The sequence below is a fragment of the Balearica regulorum genome, chromosome 1 (genome assembly GCF_011004875.1).
Source record: "Balearica regulorum gibbericeps isolate bBalReg1 chromosome 1, bBalReg1.pri, whole genome shotgun sequence".
In the NCBI taxonomy this organism is placed as follows: Eukaryota; Metazoa; Chordata; class Aves; order Gruiformes; family Gruidae; genus Balearica; species Balearica regulorum.
In genome coordinates, this window is record NC_046184.1 from 137,099,464 (window position 1) to 137,114,960 (window position 15,497).

The 15,497-nt window shown below is 42.5% G+C and overlaps 1 protein-coding gene across 3 annotated transcripts in view; it reads left to right on the forward strand.

The window, feature by feature from the left end:
• ARHGAP6 (Rho GTPase activating protein 6) overlaps window positions 1-15,497 on the forward strand; it is a 343,171-nt gene that overhangs the window by 237,433 nt on the left and 90,241 nt on the right. Inside the window, exon 1 of one of the 3 annotated variants that reach the window (XM_075776412.1) lies at window positions 7,978-8,103. The exons of the other annotated variants lie outside the window; for them this stretch is intronic. The gene's annotated coding sequence lies outside the window, so the exon portion shown is untranslated. Of the gene's footprint in view, window positions 1-7,977; window positions 8,104-15,497 lie in introns of those variants that run through there. 3 annotated transcript variants of the gene reach the window in all.

Below are 15,497 nucleotides of genomic sequence, written 5' to 3' on the forward strand. Positions count from 1 at the left end.
CCCAAACTGAGTGGGCTGTTGCTTTTTGATAGAATTCTTGGGCTTCTGGTTCTTGGGCATTCAGCTGGAGCACGCTAACACTGACGGCAGCTGTAGGCGTGCAGCACACATTTGTAAATGGTCTGAACAGCTAACTTTGAGATTTACTGAGTGATGGAGTATTGCAGTGTGTCATTTAGCCAACCACTTCAGACTTTCTTTAGATAAATTGAAGTTTCTCACCTAAAGAAACGTTGGTATAATTGGAAAGCAAAAGGAAGTTACTTGCAGTTCATCAGACTAATTGGTCATCACTGGCATCGGTAAAAATGGAAAGTTGAGACAAAAATATATGAGGATACTCGGATCTTATCCAGGTTAATTTAGTGACCTAACCTAGTGCTAGTTAAAAATCTTTTGGACATGGATGTTACACATGTGTTTTATCTTAGGAAATATAAAGGAAAAGCACCGTTTTCTTTCTTTCTTTTTTTTTCCGCCTTTCTTTCTTTTTTTTTCCGCCTTTCTTTCTTTTTTTTTCCGCCTTTCTTTCTTTTTTTTTCCGCCTTTCTTTCTTTTTTTTTTCCGCCTTTCCCCCTCCCAAAATCAGACAAGAAGTCATTCACAGTTGTCTTGAAAGTGAATTCCTACTAAATGGCTAAAAATTGCCACTAAGAAGTGTTTTCAAAGTAGCACTAAACCAAAGATATTTCTGCCTTTATACTGATGGAATTACTAATGGACTGATGGAAGTCTAAAGTAGTTGAACTGAAGCTCAGTCTGTGCAACTGATGATAATATTTTATTGTCAAAAAGCAGCACTCCTGTCTCTGACATTATCGAAAGCAGAAAACTGTCATTTGGGAAATTGAACAAAATAGGTCATGGTTCGTGTTTTCCTGCAAATGGTTCTGTGTGGCTCTTCAAGGAAAGCAGGTGCTCAGAATGATAGGAAGCTCCATGTGCAAAATTGTCCATAAACGTTAAATTTAGTGGGCAAAATTCTGCCTTTGAAAGGGAAGTTGGCCTGGCTGGGACTCAGCTCATAATTATGATAGGTTAGCTTTTTTCTCCAATGTTTTGAAGTATGTATTAGCACTTGTCTTTCTATAAGGTAGGTGCACCAGCTTACCTGAGGCACCACTGCATTTTATGCGGTAGAAGGAAAATTTGTTTTAATTTGTACCAATTTTACTGAGTTAGCAAGTTCATGTGATTCCTCTGGAGAGATGTGTAAAACTGTAGGTGTGTCTGGGTTTCCGTGCTATAGTTTAGTGTTAATGCATCCCTAAATGCACAGATTTAAATTGAAGGGTAAAAAGGTTGTTACATTTAAAACAAAAAAAAAAAAAAACACCACAAAAAGCAAGAGCAGTGAGAGAGTATGTGCAGGTTGTAGGACCCACAGCAGTTGAACATGACAGCATCGACTGGGAGAGACGTCTCCTGGCTGGCTCCATGCAGGCTACTCTGCGCAAGGCTGAGCCGAACATCAAAGAGAGATGCTAAAGCCTCAGCAGGCAGGAGAGGGAGGGAGCTGAGTAGCCGGTCGGGGAGGCGATGCTCAAGGTGTCAGTGCAAACACTGACAGGCTGGGAAGGCTCAGAGAGACGCGGAGGGGGTGCTCTGTAGACCGCAGGGATGGGTTCTCCCAGGCGGATGCTGGTGAGTACGACCTTTTCCTAACCGGCTCCCTTACCTATGGAGCGAGGCTTCGTGCAGCGGGCTCCTTATCTAGTGCAGAGGTCGTGCCATGAAGCTGCAGTGAGGAGGACGTGCCTTCCCCGAGGACTCCCTTGAACATCCCTTGATCGCAATCCATGAAGAAACACCCCCCGGCAGCGCTGGGATCGCGCCGTGGCCACCCTCCTGCGCGGGGGCTCCCGACGGAGACGCCTGGGGAGTGCCTGGTACGTGGGAATGCAGCGTGGGATGCCGGAGCACGGAGCTGTATCGCCAGAGCCTCTGGAAGAAGTTCTTACGTAGCATGTGAAACCTGGCGAGTCAATGAGTAAGCTGTAGCCTTACGTAAGAATGTAGTTAGAGTTAGCTGCAGATAAGGGGTGACCGAGATATGATGACTTTTGTTATCAAATAATTGATGCTCTGCTAAAAGGAGATGGTTTTGAATTTGTTGAATCAGCTGTGGTCAAAGCCCAAGAGTGAAACTTTTGACAACTCCAGCCCTGTTTGGACCAGTCGCAGTAGGTCTTGTTATCCAGGACCCGGTCCAGTACATGGAGAGTTATGGAGTGTTATCTCTGTTGCCTAATGTCTGCATATGATAACTTTCGGTGATGTGAGACTGGCAAAAAAAGATGGAAAGAAGTTCTGGTAGCTTTCTAAGAAAGGCACTCAGCTCTTTAAAGGAGCAAGCTTTCTTTGATATATGATATCCACGAGTGTTGAGCGCAAGTCCAACCTTGCAGTGCAAAGGGCTGCAATATTTCTTAACCCAAAGACATTTGGAGAGTTTTCAGTGAGGCCTGGCCTTTGTTTCTAAGTATTTATATGATCTGCGTTGCCAGGAATATTGATAGTTACATGCAGTTTTACAAGGAGATGTATTTAGCGTTTAACATAACAGCAGCACTCGTGTAGGGGCTGTTACTTCTTTACAGCAGTGCTTATTTACGTTCACGGGTCTGACAGGTCTTTCACCCTGTTGTGCCTTTCTGCCATTCCCCACGCGTGACGGTGAAGCAGTGGGCTTCTCCCTGCCACCTTGTGCTGCTGCGGTGGTGAGATGTCTGGACTGCGCGTGAAAGAACTTCCATAGCTCTCGCTGCTATGTGTGCTGCCTAGGTGGTTACATATATATGTTTATCCATCTATTTATGAATGTATAACGTTTCTTTTAGGAGAAGCTGGTATTTACAATCACTTGCTGAGAATCCCATTAGCAAAACCAGATAGACTGAAATAATGAGAGGAGCATTAACAACTGTACTTTTAAAGCTCACTAATGAACAAATCCAGCTTCTGCCACCTAAGTTTGAAACCGCAAACCTCCTAACGCAAGTTGGGGAAAAACAGCAGCCATTTTTTTACCCATGCCTGGATACGTTTGCCATGGAGCATTGCATTAGCAAAGCCAAATTCTGATGCATTGTCAAAATAATCATTTTTTTAAAAATTTATTGCTACTTTATCACACTGTTGTGAACACATGTGACTGATTTGGGTGGTAATTTCTCCAGAGGTGAAAATGAAGCCAGGCTGTAACAGAGTGTAGTGGCTCTCAGCTTTTGAGGGCTTCCGTACTGCCAGGGCGTTGCTTTTTCTGCAGAAGCAAAGGAGGCCACGGAAAAGCCTTTGCCACTTGCAGCGAGATTCCTCTTCTCAGAGGTGTGAGTCAAAGCTACTTCAAAGCTTCCCCCTTTCTGAAGCAGGGAAGTTGCCTTGTTGAGTGTGTAGGTTCCCTTAGCAAGCAGTTGTCCTCCTGGGCTGGAGGAAGGAAAGCTGGGAGATAGGCTGAAGACTTGCTCTCTCCCCCCAACACATACAACACAGAGCACCTCCTTCTGGAAATTAAAACAATTTGGGGGACGTTGTTGTACCAAGATGCCTGGGTCTGTGTCGTTGTCATTGTTTTTTTTTTTTTTCTGAAGGGTAACAGTGTATCCTTCATGGTGATGGCCATCCCACCTAACTTCTTTAGCTTATCTTTAGACCCAATTAAACTGTACCATTTGTTGATGGTTAAACTCTGCTAATAGGTATACTATATAGGAGATCAATGTAGAACAGAACCTAGAGGTTTTTTCTGGTAGATAGGTCTGCAGGACATTTCACTGACTAAGATTTTACAGCTAGATAATAATCCCATGCAGTTATTTTGTCATTACAAAAGACTGCTTGGCGGTGAAGTGGCCTGTTTGTTCAGACTGGATTTCAGAAATTGGGTAGGCAAGTTGTGGTTGGAAGTGGAAGATGGTTGTGGCATGCTGGACAAAGCTGAACTGAAAAGCTGGCACTTAATGGGATTATGAAGAAAATCTTGATTTGCTATGCATGTTGTCAGTCTAGAGGCTTATTAACATGGTCTCACCATTGTTTAAGACTTTGGTCACTTGTGGATCACCGACCTCACGCTGTAGATGTGCTCCCGGGGACGTAAAAACAGGAGCTGTTTACATATAGAGATACAGTGCTGCAGTGCCTGTATCTGTTATCTTTCAGGATCTGCAGGCCAGATTATCAGGTTTGCAAAATGCTAACAAATCTGGCATGTTGGCACGAGGAATGGATTTCCTCGGCTCTGACAGCCTGAACACGCAGGACGGTGGATGACTTGGGAGGGGAATGCTTGGGTGCGCTCCTGCCAGTCTCCGCACTTCCTCGGGGTGCTTACAAGATGCTCTAGTGCAAAATAAATTTTAAGCACCACCACCGCAGAGTTTCCTCAGACCTGCTTTGTGTCCCAAGGTTTTCTTTTCCAATTTAGCATGCTATTCCTTGAAATGTCAGCCACCTCCGGCATTATCCCGCCTAAGTTGTAAAGTTTTCTCTCTCCCTTCGCTTGGCTCAGGAGGCGGGGAGGTTTTGGGACCATTCCAGGCTTTTCTGAAGCGGCTTTTTCCACTGTCAGGAGGGGTCTGGCGCCGAGTCAGCTGCTGCTTCCTGGTTCTCACCCTTCCCTTGCAGGCAGACGGATGACCTGCCTTAAGGGAGCAACCTTTCTTGGAAGGTGAAATCAAGCACATAAATTAAATGCTGACCATAAACATTAGCCGCCTACGTACCTATGAGCATATTAATCCTATGTTAGCACTCCCTGGTGCGGTGTTCATTGATGAGTTAATTAGTATTTGTGCAGTGCTTTGAAGATGACAGCGATATGTCCATTTCTGTTATCATTATAGATTAGTATATTACACCAAGCCAGAAACATTACTGAGGTAATTTATCCATATCCTGGCGAGAAAGGTGTGGGTTTATTAGGAGAGCTCAGTGAGGCACAGAACGCATCTATTACAGTTCAGAAGAGGGAAAATTTGATAACCAAGTGGGAGTCTTGTTAGACACATCTTGCCCTGCGCTGAGGAGGAATGAAGATATTAATTTACCTGTCTCCCTCTGTTTGTGGGTTGTAACGTCAACTAACTTTTCCTCCTCCCCCATTTCTTCTCTGGAAGATGCCTCTCATTTTATTCTGTGAGTACTTGAGTGCCATCAGTTTTATCTTGCCTGAATATCCCTACAAAAGGATAAAGGAGGACACAGTTTAAGGAGCTGGGTCCAGTCTGGGCTGCTCAGGAAAGGAACAAGTACCTTACCTGTTTCTGCACAACATGATCAAGGGGAGCTTGATCCTCACCCCTCGGCATTCACCAAGGCTGGGGGAATTCCACCTAGAGGTGTGAGTTTCCTGTTCTTTCCTCACCTTTGCTCTTCATGTCTCTGATCTCTTCTGGCCACTCCATTTAGTCTTTACCGTGAAAATTGTTTTTCCCCAGTGCCATGCTTAACTTGGTCTGAGTTCATGTTTTGCGTAATTAGATGTGAGGGAAAATGTGATTTGATAATAATCACAGGCATGCTTTTTCATCATGGTATGTGCATATCCATTAACTTCTGAAGAAGCTCCCTTGGGCCTAAAATAACACTCATTGCACACATGTGAAATTAAAAGGCTAAGTTGTGAAATAAAAGTCTGTGTCTAGAAATCTTTATGGCCCTGACCTTATCAATAGTTCTGTTCGGAGAGATATTGCACTTACGTGGACCGTCAGTGACTTCTGGGCTGTCCGCACCATCAAGGAGGGTTTGGGAGGGCAGCTTGTGCCATGGGAGGAACCAGGAGGGTGGCTGACCTTGCAGTCAAGGTCTATTAATTGCCTCTTTCAAAGCAGTACATTCCGGTTGGGCTCTCAGTGTTTGCTGTAACTCTGGGCTGTTCAGTTTCTCAGCTGCAGGGGAGTGATTTGTTCCTTAAAGGCCTTCAAAATCATTCCTTTCTCTTCATTAATCAAGGACTTAATCAGTTTAGAGGGATCTAAGTGGACTTTAAGCCCGAGGTTTTTAAGTTCCGTAGAAATTTTCCACTCTAACATATGATAACATGCAGATTCACTCAAGTTAATGGCCTGGTACTTTGCTTGGGAGATCATTTTCTGATTGATCTTATTGCAGGTACCATTATCTATGGACAGTTAGTATCTGATGGGATCCCTTCGTTCCTGCTCGGCAAAGAGATGAAGCCTCCTGGGGCGGCTGCATTCCACAAACAGCTCTGGGTTGCTGGGAATCCCTGTGGGGCCCAATTTTTAGCTTGGTTGTTTTTCAGAGAATGTTTTTCAGTCATTTTACATGGCTTTGATGATAGAATAAAAGTGATGAAAAAAAATACCTGAGCTACTTCACGCTGTTCTTTTTCGTCATGTTATGATATTTGAAACGTACCGATTTGGTTGATTTTAGCTGTCAGGAAGAGAAATTTCCCATGGATGCTTTAGACTTGAGAATACTTGTACTTTACTTTGCTGGAATTTTTAGGCAACAATAATAAATAGTCTTTGCATGTGAACTTGTATCAAGAGAAACAGAGATATTAATCCCTTAGGGGAAATCATAACTGTTTTGCTTTCTAGATGAATTTCAATTAATTTCATATGGTCTCACATTGATTTTTATCTTTTTGTTTGCTCTCTTCTGTTTTATTCTTTGCTTTACACCAAAGTTTACACTTTGCTTCCCCCAAAGTTTCACTTACCTTTTTCTCTTGTCTCTAGTGGGATATTCAGTACTTCTCACTCTCTCAGCCTGTCTTGATTCTGTATCTTAGGAATCTCCTCCATCTTCTCTCAGGCTGCAGGTTTCTAGCATGATGCGCCTTGCAGTCTTCTGGAGGCTTTCCCCAATTCTTGTCATTCTCTCCCCTCTATTTTCTTCCCCAGTCTGTCCCTTTCAGTGGCTTACAGGACTTTTTTTCCCAGTTAGCAGTCTCTGCAAAAGCCAGTTGGCTGTGGCTAAAGAAAATTAGCTCATTTCAGGCATTGCTTATCTCTGCCTTGATTTCCGGCAGTGCCCTATGCCAAATATGTTGTGTATTTATAGAGGTTACCTTTTTCTCCAGCAGTAAGTCGATAGCTGTAGGAAGAAGAAGGAGCTCAGCAAACGTGCAGGTGATTTTCTTAACTACCCCAGGTTGTCTGCTCCATGCAAATATGTTATGCCTGTATGCTCTCTCCCTCTCTGAAAGGCTGTATAGCAAAGGTTAGAGGTGAGGTAATAGGACTTAAATCCAGATGTGTAATTTTCTGTCTGAGAAAGGAATGCAAAGCTAGCGGGTATGTTGCTTGATGATAAGTTGAGCTCATCTTTTGTTCTTCCTTGGTTATATGTTAGGAAGCAAGGGAATAATTCTCTGTCAGGCGGGAGCTAGCGAACTGGGAAATGCCGCTTTCAGAATTTAAAAATGGTAAATACATGGGGGAGGACTTCTGGAACAACTGGCATTAGAATAGTGGGCTGCATTTCTGTAGAAGTGCAGGAAAAAGATTGTTTGCTCTCGTTGTTCTCTTAAGTTGTCACTTCATTTCTTCTGTCAGGGTAATCATAAAAATAGACCTTTCTGAAATCATAAATGGCAGCTATAGATCATTGCAAGGTGGTAACATATGGGCATCTAACTGATAACTGATTTGCTCTTACAAAATCTCCATCTTAGGGGACAGGTTGTCAGAAGCCTGGATTCAGAGATACGCATTTCTTGTGTTTGCAAATGGTTAATGTGCGAACACGCTTCCCAGTCGGCTGTCGCTCTGAATTGCCATTTATGGCCCTGGAAATGTTCTCCTAGTGAGCCAAGAAGTATGAAGTTGTAGAGATCCTTCAAAATGTTGATATACAAGACTTTGGTTGCCCTTGCGGTCCGCTGGCCTGCATGCAGAGGGCTGTTGTCTCTGTCTTTTTTTTCTAGTCTCATTCAAATGAACTAGGTCTATATCTTCCTTTTTCTGACACCAGTTCCTGATTCCCATTTCTCTAAAAGTCTCACTATGGTTCTCAGAAGCAAATGAGGGCAGTTAGCCTGATATTAGTTTGCAAATTACCTTTAAGAACAAATTAAGATTAATTTCCACTTGAATTCTGTGTCCTTGCTTCTACTTGTGCATAGAGGTTAGTAACTTTTTAATCACTATTCAAAGGTTTGTCTGTCCAATACTGCTTATTGATCCTGTTTTTTTTTATTTTTGCACCATACTTTTTCCTTCCTTTTTAAATTCTCTTCCTCTGTCTTTTCCTTCTTCTATTTTTCACTGCTCTGCTCAGTTTCCTGGGCTTCATGGACCTGAATTCAGTCTCCATGAAGTCGGCTTTCCCCAGTCACGGTCCCGGCGGAGGGAAGGCTGCACTGTGCTGCTCCAGGGCTGCTCTGCTCCACCGACACCGAGCGTCGATCTGGCATCGCCGCCGTTCTGGCGGGACTTGAGCTGGCAGCTCAGCATAGCGTTGTGCCGGGCCACGTAGGCAGATGAAGTTAATTTGAAGTGTGAGCTGTGTCTCCTGTGTTGTGCGTATAGACGTTTGTTGCGGTAAGCTGTTCTTTGAGATCCAGGGGCGGATACAGATTCAATTGAAGGGGGGCGAGTAGAGGTTTAAATTCTACTGTTGATGTCATGTTATGTGGTGGGGCAATCCCGCACGGTGGAGTTACAAATGGATTGAAGCGCATGATCCCCAGCGCTGCAACACCTCCTTTCCAGGTCTCTGCATTTCTTCTCTGTGGGACTTCGAGACAAGCTGTGTGTAGCTTCCAAGGGCTGAAGTGGACACTAAGGAGTTATCTCATAAAGGGGCTCTGCAAAAGGTCCAGTGTAGTGGATAAAATCCTTTCTTTTTAAATAACACCACCTGCCATACAGTTATTTTGAAATGTTCAATACCATTTACCTTTTTCTAGTGCAAGCATCCATGCAGAACGATACTGTTAATATGCAGAAGAAAAATCTCAGTGCGTGGACAGCATAATGTAAAGGTTGGGTTTTGCTTTGATTAATAAAGCAACCGATTGGTTGGTTTGGAGTCAACTAAAGCTTTTTTAATTTCCTCTCTTTCTAGGTGGTTATTGTTATTCTTAAATTTCTTTGGTTTTTAAAACAGAAAAAAAGGGTAAAATGATTTTTTTTTGGCTGTGCATTCTAAAAATGTAGAATATTTTGCAAGAAAAGATAAATAGGTTTGATAGTAGAATTCTGAATTTCTGTTGGCTTCAGGAGATGCTGCCTTGACCACTAAGATAATAAGAGCTAATCTTTAGTAGGTCTAGCATCATACATAAAGGAGATAAGAACAGAAAAAAATACACCTTGGAGATGGGTTTTGTCAGTGATGCTGAAGAGAAGCGGGCCAGAGCCTGATGCAAAGACCTAAAGCCTGGCGTTATAGGTGGCTCACGTTGGTGCAGTTGACAGCGATGCCTCTGTTTGTTGTGGAGACAGCTAGACCAGGTCAACCCTCCTCACTTCTAGGTGTTTTTGTTCCTGTTGAATGAAGCAAAACGAAAACGTAGAGATCTTTAAGGGATTGGAAGTACAGTCTCTGCAAGTCTCAGGGGATGTTTGCGCAGCGTGGCGGAGGCGCGGGTGCGCGGTGAGCACAACCTCGGCCGGTCGCGGTTATCTAGCCCAGGCTCAGCCTGCGCTTGCTGCTGGGACCCGCTTTGGGGATTTTTTAATAGCCAGTGCTCACTGCCGGTGACTGAATTGCTGTTTTGCCGGTGACTGAATCGCTGCTTTGCCATCGCCAGCTGTGCTGCCTTTCTCTGAGAGCTCTGGCAGCGCTTTTGCTGTCCGAGCAGGCTGATGGGCAGCATGATGCTGGTTTCCCCGTACCGGTCTGGGGAGGAGATTTATTTTTTTTTGTTACAGAAGGAATTAAAGCCTCTTTCTTTGTTTTCCTGACTCTTTGGGAAGGTGAATTCTGATGAGTCTGGCGTAAATCCTCCCCCAACATGCCAGATCAGTGACAGTCCTCGCTGCATTGGTAGGAAATACCTCTCTTCTACCTTGCCCCTAGGTACCTCTGTGGAGGATGCTAGTACAGCCTGTGAGCTGGCACCGTGTCTTTAACAGAGGTAACTTTTACAGTAGAAGCCTGTCAAATTTAATTTAAGGATTTTATAGCTAATAACTCCCTGTGTAAGTGTGCCTTTTCACAGGAATTAAATGGTTTGGACTCTTGTGACATGGAGTGAGTGAAGCCAGTGATTTTAATAAAATATTTTTTATTAAGTTCTCAGTTCTCTCAGAAAAAACCCAACAAACTGTATTCTTTCTTATCTCATTAGTAAGGGAAGGAGTAAGATATGGTCTTGTGTTCTCAGATGATTTGTAAAAACAAAACTAGAAACAGTCCATGGAGATTTAATTCTCTATGTTTTTACTAGAAGCACAGGGTACTTTGTGACAGTGTCATGTTCTCACTGTCTAAAGTCAAATTCAATCATGGTACAAGTTTGTGGTGTGTATTAGGCATGTCTCTATTTTAAGTACATTTTCAGATTAAAGTTATAAGAAAGTCTTTAAAATTTGGTTTTTCAAACCACAGTGTGACTATTTTTCAGGATAGCATGTTTATTCCGCTCAATCATCATACTATTTTTGGTACAAAGTATAACACCTCAAGCTCATCTTTTAAATCCCAAGCTCAACAAAAATGTTGTTTTGTTGGGGTTTTTTTTAAAGTATTTTTATTCTCTGCTAGTTACACACTTCTGTTTTTCCAGTTAGAGTGCTCACTGAGAAGGAGGGTTAATGGAGGCATGCACCACTGAGTACAGGAGATGGATTGATTTTTGAAAGCAAGTGAAAATGCCTAAAATACTTCAGGTTTTTTTCTGATTTCCTGGTCTCTTTAATCCTGAGAGAGAAGGAAAACAATGAAATTAAAACCAGCCTTACAAAGAGCTCTCGTGCAGTAGTGATGGGGTTTCTGTTTTGTCTCTTTCCCAGTGATGATAAGAAATGAGTTCTAAGATACAGAAAGAATGAGATTTGTGGCTTTTTCCCAAGTAAAAGCATTAGTGAGCTTCAAGTATAAAATGGGGAGAAAAGCAGTGAGTTAAAAATTGTGGAAGCTTGTTGCACTGGTAGAAGAAGCTGTTATAATCTTCCTGCTATCTGAATCACATAGTGAGCACATACTGTATTGCATGCTTGGTTTCTTTTAAACAGAATAGGACATGTTATTAACTCTATCTGTTGGAAAGGCCATGATATTAGTATGTTTGTATTTTCCTGTAGAACAAAAGGTCCTGCAATGTGTAGTGTTCCCTTTGTACAGCATTGCACAGTTTGTTAATACACATTTCTTCCTCTGAAATTCCATGTAACTTTGTGTAGCTTTGACGCGACAGACTCGAAGCTGTGTTGATACGATAAAGCTGCAGTAAGAGATCTGATCTGGCAGTCATCTGCCTGCTTTAATTACAAATTTGTTTAAAATTTGATCTTTTGGTCCGGTCTGACAGAAGCTAAACTGATATAAACCAATTCCAACCTGACAGGAGTGTGACTGCACAGAGAGATACACTGATTTAACTAACACACTCTTGGCCATAATGGCTGAGGGGAGGTGGGGGGCGGGGAAAAGCCTTCTTATTATTTCTCCTTGCTTTTTCTTGCTGGTGGACTGCCATGGCTCCAGAGGCATGTCCGGGAGCACACAGGGCAGCGGGTTCATGGGGTACGTGGGCAGGTGGGGATTCCCCAGCTGTTGGGGCCGCATCGGTTGGCTGGGATTGACAGGGTGCTGGGGCTGCTCAGGCAGGTTTGGCTGTTCACCCGCCTGCGGTTGTGCTGTTTGAGCTGGCATTGGCAGGCTTGGTTGGTACTGGTGAAACTGGATACAGCCGGGGGATTTGCATCAGCGGGTGTTGGAGTGCCATAAAGTGCGTGTTGGAGAGGTGGTCGGCTCTGCACTTGTGGGTGGTGCTGGACTGCCACTGGTAATGGTGGTGGTTGATGTAGCCAGCTCCCATTGAATCAGTCATAGGATGGAGGCGCAGGTGGAGAAAGGCACCCACTTTACTGTGTTCACACTGTTATTTAACATGTATTTAACAGTGGCACATAGAAGCTCTCAGGGATGGCTCCTGTTATGCTGTCCAGACCATACAATAAAAGCTCTTGCACCAAAGTTTGTCTTTCCTGTCATTGGACGGTCTGCATCTTTTCAAAACACATAAGAACACTATTATATTCTCCAAAATAGGGAGCATATTCTTTTATTATATGCCCCCTTCCCCAAGTGGGAGGATAACATAATAGAAGCATAACAGAAGAAACGTGCAAAATACTTATGTGTGATGTTTAAGGGAAAAGTGTCTCTAGACCACAATACAGCACCATATCTGTCCATGCAGAGTATTGCCTCATGTATTGTCCTCCTTCGTGTTTGAATTCCAGCTATGGAACATGCAAGGAAGAGTTTCTATTGCTTCCTCCTAACTTACGTCTCCATGGAGGGTACTTGAGTGCTTCACTTTCCAGATGCCTTGACGCAGCAGTTCTAAATGCTTGGCATTTGAGTGTTCTTGTAACAAATCTAAGTGCTAGTGCAGGAGTAATATGCCTCTACATACATGTTCATAGGCAGTCAATGTCGATGCCAGTCTTTCAGTGATGGAGATTTTGAGGCTTGTGTGTACAGAGAAAAGCAGAAAATTGAAATGTGACGCCTGGGGTCTCATCAAGCTCTGGTACCATTTTAAAGATGTTAATACCTTCCAAAGAAGATATTCCTTCCTCTAAGGAAAAGGAGACCATCGTAATCCGTAGGTATGTCAGTTTAGTTTAGCGTATTTCCTTGCCTAAGAACAGATGGTGAAGCCAAGCATTGCATTGATCGTGCTGTTATACTCTGAGTCAGTGGTAATACCTATGATGGCATCGTTTTCTAGAGAAGGTTTTCAATATTCTTTGTGTGCTGAACAGCATGCAGCAATACAAGACGACAGAACACTTTGGGAAGAATAATTCTATAGAAAAAAATGGTCAAACTTTGTGTGCCAAAAACATAAAAAGTTTGATTAATTTGCGGCAAATCAAAGATTCATATCTTAAAACCACAGGGTCTACTGGGATGTCTTTCAGGTGAGCCAAGAGTCCAGAAGCCCTGAAGGTTCTGGTCTAGAGTTGCCTATGTAGAGATACTGGCCCAAAGTCACAAATTTTGAGAAATTCTGTGTTTGTGAAGTGAAAGTAAGGCAGATGGAGGCATTTTGTTAAATGGTTTTTTCCATCTTTTTCCCTAGCTCAGAACCTCCTGCTGTAACACATTTTGGAAGTTTTGCTGTGGACCTGATGTGAGCTGAAACTAAATTTTAAAAACATTACCATTTAATGAGAATGAAAACCTCTGTGTTTCCAGTTCTGTTCCAACTTTGCTGCCGCAGTCCACGAGGTTAAAACTTAAAGCCATCTGGTCTTAGAGAAATGGGGAATATTTTTGGACTAGCAAAAACACTAAAGCAGGAAAAAAAGCAGATATCATAGTTTCCAAAATCTGTGATTCTCTTTTCCTAGTGTAATGATCAAGTTTTCTGTTACGCAGATAACCTTTTCCAAATATTCAACACTTCTCATCTTTCTGACTTGGTACAGGCAAAAAGTACTACCTAAAACTGGACAAGATTTTTTTTGTTTTCTGTTTTTTTCTTCCTTCATTTAAAGGATATCATGGGCTTTTATGACTGTGGAGTTGCCTGAATACAAATGCATGAACATCTCCCATTTTTAGGCAAATTCCTTTGTCGTACAATACCGCAAAACCACAATTTCATTTACTGCGTGAAATTCCATGTTCGAAACAAATTTCTGGACTGATAAACCAAGACTGGCACTTGAAGGTATTCCATATAGTTGATGTAGTTTCATCTTCTGAACTTGCTTTGAAATGAATCTTCTCTGTCTGAAGACCCAGTGGGTCAGGTTCAATTTGCAGTGCTCTGGTTTTACATAATTGGGAGCTGGTTAAAACTGATGAAGCTCAGTAATGAATAACTTTCTTCCTGCTACCAGGTGTGTTAAAGTGAATTCGTTTGTCAAAAAGATGAAATATTTTATGTATTAGCTCAAGTTGATAAAACCAGGATGTGTTTGCTGAGGGGGAACTAGAAAAGAAAACTGTAAGATGTATTTTGTTTGCCTTGCTGTTACAAAGTAAAATTACTCTGTAGTAACATAGTGCTTGCCCTGGGTCTTGCTGACAATCTTTGAGTTCACGTAACGAATATAGCGGTGACAGATTTGTCTCGCTGAGTTAGTGGTAAGCCATTATGGGTAGGATTTTTCAGGCATGAGCTTTCTCATCTACCAGTTAAACATATAAGGCAATTGTCTCGTACCTCACTGCAGTCGACAGAAAGAGCGAGCACCTCTTTAGGTCAAAGCATTCCCTTCTAGGATGCTGGGATGGGTGGGATGAGTTGCTAAATAGCTCAAGTTTGGCTGTACAAAACCCAGCCTACGTCTATGATTCAAGAGAATAGTTGCACACAATAGATAGCAAAACTTCTTAAACTAAGCATGTACTTAAATATTTTGCTGACTGGCAGATTTGTGTTCTGTCTGAAGTCATTAGGAGCTTATTTTTACATGAAGCATTAGCAGTCAAAACAGTGTTACTATCTCTACTTCATTCCTATGGAAAGATTAATAAGATTGGAGGAGTTTGGAAAAGAAATCCTGCCCTTTGGCCCGGAGCGGCTGCCAACTCCAGCACATCGTGCCGTGGCACACCAAATGCTATTCCAGTCTCAGGAGGGCGAGTTTTCCTCTGCAATGCTAATCTCTTTTCTTTGCTATTCGTGAAGGCAGGATGATCTTCAGAAAGCAGTAATGGCACAGAGCTGTCAAATGCCGTGTGTTAACTCTGAGGCCAAGATGGGCGACTCTTTGCTAACGCTCAGTGGCATAGCATATGTTACACCTAGGAGGCAAGCGGTCAAGATTCAGACCCCCGTCTTTCTCAAATTATAGTGTCTGTAACAAGATGAAAAAATACTGCTTTGGCTATCATTATATCAGAAAAAAACCCAACGCTCATATATTAGCATCTGGATCTGAATGAAAATAAACAGTCGAGGACAAATCTTCTGCAGTCTCTTTGGAAAGTTGGATTATTCGTTATTAAGTATTTGGTGGGAACAGCAAATTGGTGATAAAATTCCTTTTGGATTTTGGAATTTATCTTGAGACAGAACGCAAATGTTTGAACTTTTTTTGGTTTTGGTCTCCATTGTTTCTGCAATCTCTGAGGGCAGTTCCCTTTAATTTTGAAGCCCAGTTCATGAGTACCAAGAGCAAAAGGACTAAATGTCATTTAAAAGTAATGTAGCAATACTTGCCAACAGCGCAGCTTTAGTAGATTCTGAGAAAGGAATGTGGGAGCAGTCATAGCCTTAAAAAAACAACAATAGGTTTTAGCAACTGGAGAATCTGCAAAAATATTTGAGCTGTGAATGATCCTTTTTTGCTGTGTTGAGTTTTTGCTCTCATGACTCTTGGGGG